We start from the raw sequence: 16,696 nt of genomic DNA on the forward strand, positions 1-16,696 counted from the left end.
GACTGTGATACAAAATAAAAGACGATGGATAACCTTATTGTAAATGTGAATGATCCTCTTCGTCTGATCGCCATGTAAAGACTTTAAATGAAGTGAAATATCATATTAAGAATAAATGGACACTGTACTGCAACCCGAGGTAATATTGCACATAAGCTTGCAGCTTGTATAGGAAGCGACTATGCGTGGGATAGAGTACAGTCTAGAATCCAAATTAATATACAAGACAGCCCGGCGTTTTCCAACTTTCTCATATATTTGTCGTACAATCTCAGTAAGTAGAAAGTGGAGAATGCGGCAATAGTATAAATTAAGTAGAACTGAAACTTTAAATAAGAGGTATAAAACTTTTTAGAAATCTAACGACGAAAATAAAATCCCTTACACATTGCAACAATGCCTTTAAATGCAAATTCAAATGGTTTCTCAACTCCTTCAATACCACACAGTAGTTCTCGGATCAAATATACCAAACGTACTCTTAAACATTATCAAGTGGTACTCACGACATAGCGATCAGACGAAGAGCATCATTCACATTTACAATAAGGTTATCCATTGTCTTTTATTTTGTATCACAGTCCGCAGGTGTTCGCCATGCTTTCGGCGACCTGTTAGAACGCACAATGTCAATCCTTCTTTTGTTAAAATAATGGCTGGAAGACTATAATGACGGATAATTATGTTTGCTGTGTCCTTTTGTCAGTCTACTCTGTGATGGAACTCCCCAATCCCAGTCCAGTGCATATTAGCGTTACAAAACTTCCTCCTTGAGAGACAAATCGAAAATTCCAAGTATCGTAGCAGCTAATGAGGCCTCGGCACTGGAAATACGTCATCGTTGCGTTTCAGGTACCTTCCGTGGTATATAGTCTGACACAGCTGTCCATCAGTCGGTAGTTTTAGTGAAGTGAACACCTTACATTTCTTTCTGTTTAGAGATAAGTGCTCTTCATCGTACCAGTTAGAAATGTTCTCCCGACCTGACGATATTCGCATAGCGTCTTTCGGAACCAATATATCATTGCTAAAGTAACAAAGATTAGTACGACCTTTCAGAGGTTTCCAGTTCACGCAAGAAGTATGTTGCAACAGGGAATATGGAGTACATGAAATGATTACATTTACAGATAAATAGCACAAATTGTTGTGAGGTAACACGTGTCGACCTATGCTGAAACATATTAATACGTGGTGTAACCTCTACGAGCGGCAATGCAGCCTCTGACTCCGGCATCCCGTCGATCGTACAGATGGTGTATAGTGTCCTGGGATACGTTATGCTACGCATTCTCGATCTGTTCACGTAGTTCTGTAAGTGTTGTTGGTTCACAAGTCGCGAGAGTCACTTCTCGTCCCATTATATCCCCACACGTGCTCGCCTGCCGCTAAGTCGGATATCGTGCTGAGCAGAAAGTTGCTGCACGTCTTACAGAGCACATTGAGTATTACCCGCAGTCTGTGAGCGAGCATTTTCCTGCTGGAATACACCTCACCTTCCTGTTACCCGAAAGGCAAAAAAAGGGTCCAACAACATTCTTCTGGTTAGCGTCCCCTCCAGAAACACCAAAGGTGAACAAGAGTTTTAGCTTTCGCACCCCACACCATGAGGCCTGGGGTGGGGTCAGTGTGTCTTGACCGAATGCTCTCTACCAGACAGCGCTCACCAGGTCTACGCCGTAAGTGCAAACGACCATCACTTGTGAGCAAGCAGAATCTGCTTTCATCGCTGAAGGCAACGGTGTGCCGTTCCCACTGATCCTATGGCGGTACCAGTCGAGCCGTCCTCGTCGATACTACTGCAGGAGTGGAAGATGGGCTCAAGTTTTGTTTTCCCGTAGTCGTACTGCCAACAACCGGACCGCAACAGTTCGTGTTGACATGCCTGGGCTCACAAGCCCTCTTATCTGTGTTTTGGTGGCTGTACGAGCCGCCACTGCTGCCCTCACAACAGGACAATCCTGACGAGCGTCTGCGCTGTATGGACGTCCAGAATCTCGTCTAGGGGGTGTGATAATGATCACGAGACCACTGATAGCAGCATTGTTTCACAACTGACGCAACACATTCAATTTGGGTGACAGTCCTCCGAAAGGACCATCCACAATTTGACCCTTTAAACTCACTCGTATGGTTGTAGGAGCACGAGCGTCTCCGTGGCATGGTTGCCTGCTTGCTTTACCGTGACTAACGTTGCGGTACACAGATATGTTACAGAACCGCATCACCCGTAGCTTATGGGATAAATACCTGCTGGAATGTACGACGTTAATGCAGGATGGCAGCAGACCGTATTATTCGTTTCGGACCTCTTGATAGGTATGGAAGTATGATTACGCATGTCAATCACATCGCGATTACGGGCACCATGGGGTTCACGCCTGAGCCTCAGGACGTGCGCTAGCAGCGCATGTCGGGTGTTTCAAGCGTCAACTTCGCGTCTTAATATCTCGGGATGTAATGGGAATATTGCGATGCAATCGACGCCATTGTGTATGTGCTTTGTCATGCTATGGATTGCTGAAGAAAAAATTTAGGAGGTCCATTTAAAAAAACATAAGTTTGTGTTAAAAAACACATATGCTTTCGTTTTAGAATGTTTCCAAATATGTACACTTATGGGCCCCAGCCCTACATTGATACCGGTGAAAGTCGTTTCCCAATAGCTGTTATTGTTCCAGAGATATTTTGGGTGGACAAGATAGCTGGGACACCCTGTATATAGGGACTAGCTGTGCCAGTTGCAGGAGAGTAGGCAGAGTACGTTACAACAGTTTTCTTTCCAGAAAAACTTATAATTTAGACCACAGGTAATTAATTTCAGTCAGTATTCACAAAAGTAAATTACAAAACAATCTTCCCCTCACTGTTAAAATAAGAAACAATAAGATGCTAAGGATATTAAAGAAAATGATTGGGGTAGTATTCTCCTAGTTACTGTTACGTGAAGAAAAAGGGAATAGTAGTAGATTAGACGCACCTTTTGCTCCATAAATGCATACTGAGGTAATCCTCATGAATATCAGCGTGTCATTAACAAGAAAATGTAATATTTACTTACAAATAAAACTTCTGCTAATGTACCTTCCAATATCACAAGTGAAATCGTCCACAAGAATGTGGAATGAGTCAATCAATCTTAACACGCTGAGGCGGCCACATCAGAACCGCACGCGCAACGCCGTGTGAGGTCTTCACGCATGTGCGGCAGCCAACGTCTTAAACATTTACTTTTTCATTTAAAAGATAGCAAACTTATCACGGAACATGTAAACGTACAATACACTGAGGTGGATATAACTCTTAAGCTGTTGTTGATACGCTTCCTCAATCAGAAAAACCATTTTACAACATTACCTACATTGCTCACATAACTTCATTGAAGATATATAGAGATCACATTTTATATATGACATTATTTGGTTCTATTGGAAACATGTACAAAAAAGTCGGTTCTACTAAGAAACTCATCGATGGAGTCGGAGTTGAGCGTCCACAAATTCTTGAGATTCCTTTTAACCTGAACTTGTCAAGTAGTTGAAGTTATTGCTCCTGTTGGCCAGTTATTGCAAACGTATGTTCCTAAATAACGGACACCTTTCTGCATGAAAGTAACTACAAATCTTTGTGAAGGTTATTCTCATTGCTGGTATAGATTCCATGAACTGATGAGTTAGTTTGAAAAAGAGAGAGATTATTAGGTTGGTGCATTAAGTTCGTAGCGATTTTATTTTTCATGTTGGTATTCCGGTTGCACTGGGTTTATTAATCGATTGTCATGTTTTATCCACAGTTCAGTATTGCCCTTTGAGTTTACACATTGTCATTTCTCTATAGTGAATCGAGCTGCGGGCACTAGAAAATGGAGTGCCAAGTGGAGATATCGGAATATTTCCAACATACTCTTCTGTTTGAAATCAGTTGAGGGTTGAGAGCAGCGGAGGCGTCCAGAAACATTTGCGCCGTTTATGGGGATAATGCTATTGGACAGAGCACGGCGAGAAAATGGTTTTCTCGTTTTTAGGACGGTCGTTTTGACATAGTGACCCTCCATGTTCGGGAAGACCTTCAGGGTTTGATGGAGATCGTTTCAACGCATTAATCCACAATGACCTACGTTAGTGCTCTCGATAACTGGCGGATGTGATGCAGTGTGATTATTACACCATCGTGTGACATTTGCATGCAATGGGGAATGTTCAGAAATCGGATGTATCGGTACCGTATGCTCTAAGCCAAAATCACAAAAAATCAGCGGGTTGTCATAATGTGCATCTGTTTATTCATCATTTGAACTGTGAACAACACCGACCGTTCCTATCCTGTATCGTTACTGGTGTCAGGAAATAGGTTTCTTTGTGCTAAAAAAAGGGAAAAGTAAGGAATTGTTGAGCCCAAACAAAGCTGCAGCTCCCCGTAGAAAGAACTGCGTTCATCCGTAGAGGATAACGTCACACATCTGGCGGAACAGCGGCGGTGTGGTGCACTACGAATTGCTTCCCCGAGGTGTAACCATCACTGCCGACGTTTGTTGTCAACAACTGAGACGTGTTGCAAACGCAGTCCAAGAACGACGACCAGGAAGACTGCGTTAAGCGATGCTATTCAACGGTAACTCCCGTCCGCATTCTGCAAGACTCTCAAAAAATACTACACAGGAGTTGGGTTTGGAAGTCATTCCGCATCCACCTCATTCACGTGATCATGCGCCCGCAGATTGTAAGCTTTTCCGCTTTCTATCAAACAACATTCGAGGAACTCACTTTCCGTATGAAAATGCTCTCTCAACCAGTTCTTCGCTTCCAAACCACGTGATTCCTGCAGTCGCGGCATCGAAAAGTTACCCAGAGTTCGCAGACTGTTACAGTTGGTCCCGGCGGAGGTTCGAGTCCTCGCTCGGGCATGGGTGTGTGTGTTTGTCCTTAGGATAATTTAGGTTAAGTAGTGTGTAAGCTTAGGGACTGATGACCTTAGCAGTTAAGTCCCATAAGATTTCACACACATTTGAACATTTCTTTTTCGCAGACTTGTAAATAATGGAAGAGAATATATTATTGGTGACTAAAGTCTCTGTTATGTGTATCTCTTAAACTTAAGGAAAAATGTTACGAAATCATACGCCAACCCAATGTTTATGACAAATTTCTTCAAGGAGTAAGTATACGGGGAAGCGGTACTTCGAAACCACAGTTCCGTGCAAAGCATCTGCGGGGCGTTCTTGAGTCTACACCACAAATAACTTGTACTGCATGCTTTTGTAGGTGGAAAACTGTAGCTTGGTTTGACGAGGTCAACCCCCCAATCCCAAAGAAAAATAAACCTGTATGACACCATGTAACCTTTTTTATTTTTATATCACCTTTGCCCAACGTCGGAAATGTGTCACTGGTATATTGTAGGCAGCTACATGAAGGCAGTGGGCGATAGATATTTTGCAGTTGCAGCTGCGGCCAGAGATGAACTTGGACAGACGTCAGCTGTTTAGGATTCTCTCTGATGAACGTCATGTACACAAATAACCAGTCTCGGATGACGTACTAACAAATGTTGAAGTACTTTATATTAAACATAGCAAGAGAGTGTGTGCCGAGATGTCTAGCGTCAGTATGTCATGCTAGAACACTCTGTAAATAACTAATCTCCAGTTATGTTTATTTGCCTGATATTTGCCAGTTCTGTGTCTGGTTGTAACCCATTTTTCAAATGCCTTTGCCAAATGCGATTATTGCGCATGTATCACATTCGCTACAGCCCGACAACGAGAACTGGGTCTACGTCCAGTTCCCATATCCAGACGCTAAAATAATTTTGGGAACCTTTCTGTGTTGAATCTGATACCTTCTATGACTCAAGGTGGCTAGAAGCCCCCCTTCCATCCTCTCTCCCTGGCCGACTCATTCCAAAGGAATGATAGGACAGTAAGGGCAGTGACGCAGTGTCCTCCCATGTATACAGTGGGTATCTCGTTAATGACTATGAACGTGCTAAGGAACTAACAACTGTACATTATTGACATGCAGTGGTCTGTTGGTTTGAGTATCATACTGAGGTGGTAGACGTTGTAGACATACCAGAATTATGTATTCCACGTAAATTTACTGAAAGCTCATTGCAGGTCTGCATGAGGCTGGATGACCCTTCCAAATTGTTACCCAGTACATTGGATGTGACTTTTTCCCCTGTATGTCAGTGTTGATTCCAATCGTCCGAGAAAGAACATGGTTCTTGACGACAAAAGTATACAAATTCATTAGCAGAGTGCTGCATGTGACAAGCAGCTGTTTCTGATCACAGGATTTCCGTAGAACAAATTAGCACCTATGTTGAATCCTGAGTGTCAAGTACGACCATCAAACACACGTCGCTGGAAGGTGAGATACCCACACACATGTAGCGTGAGATGTAGCTGGAAGGATGATGGTGCAAAGAAACGTTTATTGAGAAGAGCATGATATGCTCATGAGCGAGTGTAGAGTCAGCCAGAAGAGCGGCTAGTACCGCAGTATAACAGACAGCAATGTACTGTACGAGCTGCAATATTTGTAACGTAAGGAGCCATAGCTTAAAATGAATCTCGTATACTTCTCGTGTTCGGTGAGGCAATATTAAGCTACTCCGCGGACCTTTTAACCACCTTGTGTCACATGCGGAGTGGCTATGAAAGCCGGCACAGTTTGGGTAACTAACGCTATGTTCGTATATGCGGAGGGGAACCAGACGTTGACGCAAGGTGTATAACTGGGCTGCAGCGGAAGCAATTCTTGCACAATCCCGCTTATCAGAAACATCTGACAGATGCATGGCACAACCAGATGCAGAGCTTTCAGGTATCAGAGAAGCAAAACATAATTTCAGATAATATCATCATTCGTTCAGAGTGGAACTTTCTTGGGCTAAGTAAGTCTCTTTTAGTGAGAGAAAAAAAGTTGGCATTACGCAACTTACAAAAGTTGCTGTTAACTAATTTGATTGGCAAGATGGTGAATCTGAACTGGCCGCTCAGACGGATGGAAACACATTTTACAAACTGCTCTGGGAGAGATTATCTTTGTGTGGGACTTTGATGTGAGGCCTCATACACGATCTGATTAAAAGTATCCGACTAGCTATTATTGGACATTAATATGGAGTGTGTCCACCCTTTGGCTTTATTACGACTTGAATTCCGCTAGGAACACTTTCAGTGAGGTGTCTAAACTTCTGTGGAGGAATCGCAGTCCATTCTTCGCCAAGGGCCGGCAAGAGACCACACGAAAAACACTCCTATACCTCAGCACCACTCTTCCGTGCTTCACTGTTGGCACTACACGTGTTAGCAGGCAACGTTCTGCAGACATTCGACAATCTCAAACCCTTTCACCAGATTGCCACAGGGTACAGGGTGACTTTGCGCTCCGGATCACTCACTTTCGTCATCCACTGTCCAGTGGCCTCGCAGTTTATACTGCCTCAGGGGTCGCTTAGTATTGACTACACAAATGTACTGGTAGCACCTTGTAATTCACAAGTGATTCCTTCATTGGTTTTACGCGATTTTTTTACAGCTTCCCTCCGCAAAGCTCGACCGTCACTGTCCGTTAGTACATGAGGTCTGCCTGGCCTCGATTTACCTATGGCTGTCCCTTCGCGTTTTCACTTCACAATCACATCACCAACAGTTGACTTAGTCCGCTTCAGGAGGGTCGAAATGTTCCTGATGGTTTTGTTATTCTGGTGACATCTAATGACTAGCCCACGTTCGGAGTCACTGAACTCTCCTGACTGATCCAGTCTGCTGTTAATGCTTCTTTATTGACAACGCAATACTCACTGCGTCCTTTTGTACAGCTGGGTCTGTCGCTGGTGACATCTGGTGGTCAGCTGGGCATTATATACGGGTATCCGGTTTCTTTTGATGAGATAGTGCTTTTTTCTGCTAGGCATTATGTAAGGCACACATCTGGAGGTCGCTAAAGACTTTGCTTGTGTGTGTACGCGATACCACCAGCTAGAGTCACAGCTGGTAGACACATACTCATGCACAGCCCTGGCCGCTGCTGTAACACATGCACTGCCCGCTGCCTTCGTGGAGCTGCTCAGGAACGCTTTCTGACTCCAGTACTCAGCCAGCTGCTGCCGAATGACCAATCATCAGCTGGTAATCACATACACTACACTTTACACGTAAGAGTCTACCTACCAATGTTATATTTGTCTCAGATTAACTGCAATTAAAAACTATCTTTTGAATTTTTTTAATACACTACAGGACAAAAAAGTAAAGAAAAAATAAAGGACGAAGGAATTATCCGAATGGGATGGAAGTCGGTAGATATGGTGTACGTGTATCGACAAACAAATGGTTGCAATATCAGAAAAATTGGCCGACTTATTCAAGAGAAAGAGCTTCACATATTCAGCAAGTGAATAACGCGTTGGTCCACCTCCGGCTTATTTTCGAGACACGTCTTCAGCCTGGAATATCATTGACTGGAGCAGAATTGTCTTCAGTGATGAGTACCGCTTCGACATGAGCCCCGATGTCCAGCGAAGAGGAGTCTGGAGACGGCCCAGACAGTGGTGGGATACCAACCTGACTTCAACACGTGACATAAATTTCAACTTGGTATGTCTACCCACTCCCGAGAAAATGGGCTACTGACAGTCTGCCAGACTGACAGACAGATACACAACAAAGATATCCTTAACTGTTCCGTTTTTACGGACTGAGGCACGGAACCCTAATAATGGCACTCCGAATCAAAGGACTTAAATAATTCTTATCGATCGCGTATGCTAAAATAGATCATCATAGTATTGACTCTGTCCTTTAACGTTTAACCAAAAAGTAATTACGGTGCGAATATCCGTAGATAAACACATAGATGTAGATCTCAAGATGTATTTGGTTCCTTTTCATGCTCCGCGTAAGGCCATAGCGTCAAATCGTTCATTTTGCGCTCACCGCTCGCGTTTGGCTGTCAAGAGAGGAGTGCGTGATGCCTTCAATGACTCCCGAAGCGGAATACAGTCGAATTATCTTCCACGAAACCCAAAGAAATTCTGGTAGTACATAAAGGCTGTTAGTAGCACCAAAGTTAATGTTCAGTCACTCATGAGCAAGGCGCGAACCAAAACTAGGAATAGCAAAGAAAAAGCGGAAATGCTTCACTATATTTACAACTGTTTCTTTACGGAGGAAGATCCAGGAGTATTGCCCCAGTTCAACTCTCGTACCGCTGAAAAGAAGAGTGAAATAGGTATTAGTCTCATTGGCGTTGAGAAACAGCTGAAATTGTTGAAACTAAACAAAGCACCTAGGCCCAATGCAATCCCTTTGATTCTATACCCAATTTGCAGCTGAGTTAGCCTGTCTGTTAACTATAATATATCATAGATCCCTCGACCAAAAAACCGCGCCAAGTAGTTGGTACGGTTCCCATACACTTGAGCTGTATTCTAGGATGGTTTGCATTAGTGATTTGTAAGAAGGGTAGCAGAAGTGATTCACAAAAACGCTTTGCAACATCCTTGATATTCATTTGTTGTAGAATCGTAGAGCATATTCTGAGCTGAAACATAATGAGGTATTTCGAGCAGAATGACCTCCTCCATGCCAACCAGCATGGATTTTGAAAACACTGATCACGTGAAACCTAACGTGCACTTTTCTCACATGACATACTGAAAGCCATAGATTAAGGCAGTCAGGAGGATGCAGTGTTTTTTTGATTTATGGGAAGCATCTAACTCAGTACCACACCTACGGTTATTATCAAAAGCACGATCGTAAGGCATATCAAACAAAATTTTTGATTGGATTGAGAATTTCCTGTTAGAGAGGACGTAGCAAGTTATATTAAGATTCATCGAAGAGGTAACTTCGGATGTACGACAAGGAAGCATTTGGGCCCCTTGCCTTTAATGTTACGTGCTAATGATTTTGTGGACAATATTACCAGAGCGTGCTGAAAACTAAAACCCCAGAATGTTTTATGGAAATACTTGTAAAAATTTATAAATAAAGAGAACTTTATTAACATTATATATCTTTATTCTTCGTGTCTACGCATTTTTTTCTCATAGTCGCCCTGGCGACGAACACGTTTCTCCCAGGGAGAGACCAGTTTGTTGATACCTTCACAATGGAATGTTTCACTCTGTTGACTGAGCTGAAACCTCATCTCTGCTTGCAGCGCTTCGTCACTATCAAAGTGAAGTCCTCGAAGGTGTTCTTTAAGTTTTGGAAACAGATGAAGCTCTCTCACACACGTTAAGGCTAGCACCACCATTTCCTTCATTACGGGCGCTAACAATCCAACGTCGCACATTAATGATGTCGATACAATCATCGCCGTACACAACTGTCATTCTTCCACATATTTCAATTGGAGGCACATTTTCTGCAGTTAGAAACTCGGTTACAGCACACTGTTCCTAACGTACCGGCATGGTTATGTTACAGACCGCCAAGTTACACGCTACAATTCGGAGCCCTCTAGTGGCAGAGGGTTGCAACTTGCTTTGTAGAAGCAGGAAAGTCGAACGATAATACGCATAAAATGTAATACCTCGACCGATATTGAGAACTTTATAAGAAATTCGCAAGTATTATTTTTCAGCGCGCTCCCGCAATAGTGACTTCAGACTTTTAGCGGATACACTTATCTGTAAATGACCTACAGTCTGAAAGAAACTGCACAGATACTGTCAGATTTTGACAAGATTTCAAAGTGATACAAAGATTGGTAACGTGCTTTAAATGCTCAGAAATGTAAAATTGTGCGCTTCACGAAACGAAAAAACTTAGTATCCTGTGTCTATAATATCAGTGAGTCACAACTGGAATCTGTCGAGTCATACAAATACCTGGGTGTCACACGTTGTAGGGACACAAAACTAAACTATTACGTAGGCTTAGTCGTCAGCGAAACAGGTGGCAGACTTCGATTTATTGATAGAATACTAGGGAAATACAATTATTCTACAGAGGAGATTGCTTACAAATCACTAATGCGAACCATCCTAGAATACTGCTCAAGTGTATGGAAACCGTACCAAACGGGACTAACAGGTGATACTGAACGTTGCACAGAAGGTCAGGGCAAATAGTGACAGGTTTGTTTGACCTACAGGACAGTGTCACAGAAATGCTGAAAGAACTGAACTGGTAGACTTTTTAAGATAGGCGTAAACTAACCCGAGAAAGCCTACTTACAAAGTTTCAGGAACGACCTTTGAATGATGGGTTTAGGAATATACAACAACCCTCTATACAGGATGTAAATTTTAAGTTGACAAACCAGAATAATTCGAAAAATAAGCTTCACACGAAAAAATGTGTAGAATCCAAAGTTGATTATTTTCGAGGGGGGAATCTGCTGGTGCTAAAATTAGCCCGCCACCGCAGCCCCCTGGGTGTGGGGCGGGAGGAAACTTTAAAATTTCAAATAGGAACCCCCATTTTTTATTGCAGAATCAAATTCTACATAAAAAACTACATACATTTTGTCTTAAACATTTGTTTTGGTTCTTGATGTGTTGTTGTTGTTGTGGTCTTCAGTCCTGAGACTGGTTTGATACAGCTTTCCATGCTACTCTATCCTGTGCAAGCCTCTTCATCTCCCAGTACTTACTGCAATCTACATCCTTCTGAATGTGCTTGGTGTATTCATCTCTTGGTCTCCCTCTACGATTTTTACCCTCCACGCTGCCCTCCAATACTAAATTGGTGATCCCTCGATGCCTCAGAACATGTCCTACCAACCGGTCCCTTCTTGTAGTCAAGTTGTGCCACAAACTCCTGTTCTCCCCAATTTTGTTCAATACCTCCTCATTAGTTATGTGATCTACCCATCTAATTTTCAGCATTCTTCTGTAGCTCCACATTTCGAAAGCTTCTATTCTCTTCTTGTCCAAACTATCTATCGTCCGTGTTTCACTTCCATACATGGCTACACTCCATACAAATACTTTCAGAAACGACTTCCTGACACTTAAATCTATACTCGGTGTTAACAAATTCCTCTTCTTCAGAAACACTTTCCTTGCCATTGCCAGTCTACATTTTATATCCTCTCTACTTCGACCATCATCTGTTATTTTGCTCCGCAAATAGCAAAACTCCTTTACTACTTTAAGTGTCTCATTTCCTAATCTAATTCCCTCAGCATCACCCGACTTAATTCGACTACATTCCATTATCTGAAATGACAGTGGGTGCTGTAATTCAAGAAAATCCATGTTCCCATTTTTTGTGTGGAAAATGGTTATGGATAAATAAAAAATGACTTCACTCGTTAGTAAGTAGGATGCTTGGTTACTTAGTTAGATAGCCAGATGATTTGTTTGATAATTAAAAGTTGTGTAGCCTCATGACTAGCAAACAAACAAAACTAATCCGAATCTGCTGAAGAAAATAATATTTGGGTCAACATTTTTAAAACTCTGATTCCTCTCTCTCAAACCCCACCCTATGGGGAGAGAGGGAAAGTTTTAGTGAATCAAAATTTACGAAGTAAATATTTATGGCCGGCCGGGGTGGCCGAGCGGTTCTAGGCACTACAGTCTGGAACCGCAAGACCACTGCGGTCGCAGGTTCGAATCCTGCCGCGGGCATGGATGTGTGTGATGTACTTAGGTTAGTTAGGTTTAAGTAGTTCTAAGTTCTAGGGGACTGATGACCTCAGAAGTTAAGTCCCATAGTGCTCAGAGCCATTTGAACCATTTTTTTTAAATAAGTATTTTTTATTTATCCGTAACCATTTTCCACGCAAAAATGAGAACATGGATTTTCTTGAATTACAGCGCCAACTACCAAGAATCAAAACAAATGTTTAAGACAAAATGTGCGTACTTTTTTAATGTAGAATCAGATTGTGCAATCAAAAATGGGGGTTCCCATGTGAAATTTTAAAGTTGCTCCTCCCCACCCCCAACCTCAGGGGGCAGGGGTGGTGGGCTAATTTGTAGCACTAGCAGATGTCGCCCTCGAAAATAATCAACTTTGGATTCTACACTTTTTTTAAGTGTGAAGCTTATTTTCGAGTTATTCTGGTTTGTCAACTTAAAATTTACACCCTGTATATCGCTCCCATAGAGAGGACACAATCAGACTGCGTATAGCACGCATAGAGACATTTATACATCATTGTTCCCACGCTCCGTACGCGAGTGGAACAGAAAGAAGCGTAATAAGTGATACATTGGGACGTACTCTCTGCCTTGCAATTCAGTGTGGTTTGCAGAATAGGAACGTAGATCGAACAAATAAGCTTAGGACATATTGGAAGTGTTTGTGAATGAGAGATGTCATTGGCATTGACAGATACTGTGGGTGTTTTGCAGGCGAGTGCCCTGCCGGCAGCTTCTGGTGCCTGGACGGCTCCCGGTGCGTCTCGTCGGCGCGCCGGTGCGACGGCACGGTGCAGTGCGGCGACGCCAGCGACGAGGCGGGCTGCGGCTGCCCCAGCCGCCTCGAGCAGGAGCGCGTCTGCGACGGCGTCGTCGACTGCCCGCGCGGCGAGGACGAGCTCGGCTGCTTCGGTGAGTACGTGCGGGGAGAGCGGCAGTGGTGGGGCGGATCGCTGTAGGAGAAATGCCGAACGCTGGAGGCGAAGTGCCGTTCTAAACTGAAGCCTACTCTCACATTTTTTGTAAATATTAAGTGGGGCCCCTCCACACCCACTCATGCAAGATGACCATTCAAAAAGACCTTCTGTCGTCTCTGTTTTCGTTAGTATCTAAGAAGAATTCCCGAAAATGTAGCGATTTATTTTCGCCTGATAGGCAACGGCCTTGCCGCAGTGGATACACCGGTTCCGGTGAGATCATCGAAGTTGAGCGCTGTCGGGCGTGGTCGGTACTTGGATGGGTGACCATCCAGGCCGCCATGCGCTGTTGCCGTTTTTCGGGGTGCACTCAGCCTCGTAATGCCAATTGAGGAGCTACTCGACCGAATAGTAGCGGCTTCGGTCAAGAATACCATCATAACGACCGGGAGAGCGGTGTGCTGACCCCACGCCCCTCCTATCCGCATCCTCCACCGAGGATGACACGGCGGTCGGATGGTCCCGGTAGGCCACTCGTGGCCTGAAGACGGAGTGCTTCGCTTATTTTCGCCTGGCTTGTTAACCATTTGTGACTTTCAGAGAAGCGCCATGGGTGACGAAGATGGAGTAAAATCTACAGATTTCTCTGGTTGCCATGTCAAAATTTGCTTCTTTTTTCCAAAAGACAGAGGAGATTACCCTGTCTCACCTCACTAACATGTTGTACAGAGCCGGCCGTGTGGCCGATCGGTTCTAGGTGCTACAGTCTGGAACCGCGCTGCTGCCACGGTCGCAGGTTCGAATCCTGCCTCGGGCATGGCTGTGTGTGATGTCCTTAGGTTAGTTAGGTTTAAGTAGTTCTAAGTCTAGGGGACTGATGACCTCAGGTGTTAAGTCCCATAGTGCTTAGAGCCATTTGAACCTTTTTTTGTGCAGGCATAATTGCGAGAGAATTCACAAACAGTGGTTTATTAAGTTTATTAAGTGAGGAACTGAGGAAAAGTAAAGTCAGTAGCTTATGAAAAAGCAACATTGTTGGCACAAAAAATGTGTAATGTCTTCACATACGTTGTTCCAAAACCCATAACATTTCTCGTTTTACCAGCTATCGATGGCCCTTAAAAATTACATTCTTTCACCGGAAAAATCTGTCGTTGTTTGAATAACACGGTAAATAATGAAGTTTTACGTAGTAACGATATGGTAAAATACTCTCCTCTTTGTGTGCTACCATCTGCTAAAATCTCATTGTGATATCTGAAATCATTTATGAAAACTGAGGAATGTTATAGATATTTCACTCTGGCTTTATTGCTGGCGCAGTGCGATCGCAAATGAGTGTGCTACATCAGAACAATTTTCTTTAGATTGGTGACGGACACCTCTACTGAAGTCTAAAGAAAAATTCAATCTCTTAGAAAAACTTAATGCACAACAACATATTATGTAACATGCACCAAACGCAAAATCATAGAGATCTCTATTTCTCATTGCACACGCACTCTCTTACTTTCACATGAATATCACATGACCGAAATTATGGGCACATCATCATGAACCTGACATATAAAATTATAATTGAAGCAAAAATAAAGTTTTTTTAACAAATAGTTTCTGTAAAATCGTTTGAGAAAGACTGCAAGGTGCGCGCCTCGATTCTGTCATCACTGACCAGCCGAAAGGTGGAAAACACTTATCGGCCTCCCCTTCCGAACAAACGAATGAACTCGATCAGTGCTTTGGACGAAAACTGGTCACTCTGCATCAGCCACCGTATCGTGCATGAGCTGTACCGGCCTGGTTTAGCCTCAATCACTCCTGTCGTGCAGTTCTGCTGCTAACTTAAGAGTCACCCAACTAACAGCGCAGTGGTAAACATTAAAAGTGAGATAAAACCCAGTTACAAAGTGAGTCAGACTATATCTCTACATGGTGCGAAGAGAAGCAATTGATCCCGAACAATAAAAAGTGTGACGTCCTTCACATGAGAAGATGAAAGTTACCTAACTTGGACTGCACCTCCACCCCCCCCCCCTCCTCCCTCCCCTCATAGTGGCTGTGCAATCTCTTGAACTCTAGTGGAGCCAAATGTACTTTCATGATTTTATTCCTAGCTATTGTTTTCTCAGCAACTGTATTATGCTATATATTTCAGAACAAAAAATTTAGTCACCAATTGCTTTGCTGGTTCCGACAGATCAATTTGTCATGTTCAGAAGCCTACGAAATTTGGTGTAATATAGATTATCAGAATTGGGCATACATTTACGCGAAGTGCAAGAAGTGTATTATAAAAACTTATTAATATTGGTTTAGCAGATGTCAATATCTTCTCCACATACGCCTAACACCGTTTCGTGTCCAAAAATGTAGGTATTGTGTGTGACAGTCATAACCACAGATTGATAATTTACAGAAAGTGTATCACTTTTATGAATGTAGTAAAACTGTGGTAGCAGCAAGGAACATATTTAAAAGTACATAAGGTATACAGTATAATGGAATCTATGTATAATATGGACTACTTTTTATCATTTTATTAGAGGTGATATACATTCGAAATAGTGTCTTTTTCAAGCTTTTGCAAGCTGGTCATTCAACAAATCCCTGGAATTTTAGGTACAAATGTTTATATATTTCAAACTCTTCCAAAAAGTTCATTTTATAGCCATTTTCAACTCGATTTTGAGATGTTCTGCGGAAGTTGACTTACTTGAATTTTCACCGTCTTTGTTGAGACAGGTCTTAAATGCCCTTCCAATGCGTCCTATAAAAACTCGGATATATGTTACACTGTATTTGTTATACCCCAGAACTGGGAAATGTGTCAGTTGGAGGCTTTTTATTAAGTACAAAGAGAATCTCGTGACGTTATTGGTGGAAAAGAATCTAATGATGTAATATTTTTTAAACAAATTAGCCGTAGGATATGAAATATCATCTAGAAATTGGATTGTGGTACATTTCTCATAGGGTGACAATTATTGAACAGCATGACAAGAAACGCAAATTACTTACAAACTACAGCGTGCACACACTTTATTCAACATTTAAACGTCACTACAGATATTCGGCTTTAGTTTATGACGTGTTCGATATGCCTGGCCTCATTTACAATGATGTGGCACAGACGAATAGCGAAATTCCGCATGACGTGCAGAAGTGTC

The sequence above is a fragment of the Schistocerca piceifrons genome, chromosome 2 (genome assembly GCF_021461385.2).
Source record: "Schistocerca piceifrons isolate TAMUIC-IGC-003096 chromosome 2, iqSchPice1.1, whole genome shotgun sequence".
Lineage (NCBI taxonomy): Eukaryota > Metazoa > Arthropoda > Insecta > Orthoptera > Acrididae > Schistocerca > Schistocerca piceifrons.